This window comes from Halyomorpha halys, unplaced genomic scaffold (assembly GCF_000696795.3).
Source record: "Halyomorpha halys isolate HHAL.00 unplaced genomic scaffold, Hhal_1.1 Scaffold1113.1, whole genome shotgun sequence".
NCBI lineage: Eukaryota > Metazoa > Arthropoda > Insecta > Hemiptera > Pentatomidae > Halyomorpha > Halyomorpha halys.
In genome coordinates this window covers 196082-197084 of record NW_027105717.1, presented here as the reverse complement: position 1 = coordinate 197084, position 1003 = coordinate 196082, and positions in this window count along the sequence as shown.

Below are 1003 nucleotides of genomic sequence, written 5' to 3'. Positions count from 1 at the left end.
GAAATTTGAATTACTAAATTTGACCCAAGAATAAATAATAAATAAAACAAACGTGGTGAGCTAAATAAAACCGTTTAAAAAATAATTTTTCATTTGGAGCTCTATATCTTTAGAACTATCAACAACACTAGAAAACCTAAGAGATCATTATTTAATAAAATAGAGTAAAGTTTCAAAAATATGAGCTTTAATAGAGCTTACGATCTATAGCGATAGTGGTTTTACGAGTTTACGATCTAGAGTTTCTGAGATATAGCATTTTAAAAAGTAACATTTCTTAAAAATGTACTGAAAGATTAGTAGTTAGTGAATTTATTTTGAAATATCTATATCCCAAAAACCATTCGACATACAAATGTCTATTAGCACTCTAATTTAAGCTAGTTGATTGTACAATAAGCAGTTCCTGACATTTATCTTTGTAGGAGTAGTAGTTTTCATAATATTTGCTGTTGTTCGGACAATAAGTTTTATTTATGAAAAAATATATCTCAGTAACCATTCGAGGTACAGATGTCTGCGAGCATTCAAATTAAAGCTAGTTATAGTTAAATTTACTATAAAATAATTCATAACGTTTATCTTTGTAGGAGTAGTAGTTTTCATGATATTTAACAAAATAAATTCACAAAATGTTAATTTCTAGTTGTTCAGATGAAATTTTTGGTTTTTGAAGAAATACATCTCTGGAACCATAAGAGGTAAATATGTCTGTCATTACTCAAAATGAAGATAATTTAACTTACTATAAATGAGTTTATGACACGTATCTTTGTAGGAATTTGTCCAAACCACTATAAATCAATTTGTTTTAACAAATATCATGAAGACTACAACTCCCACGAAGATAAACTTTATAGTCCATTAACCTAGCTTTAATTTGAGTGCTAATAGACATCTATAGGGTGTTTTTTTTAAGCCCGATAGAACTTGAAATTGTAAAAAATAACACAAAACATTAAATTGTAATCAAAATTTTTTTTTTATTCGAAAGATCAATACG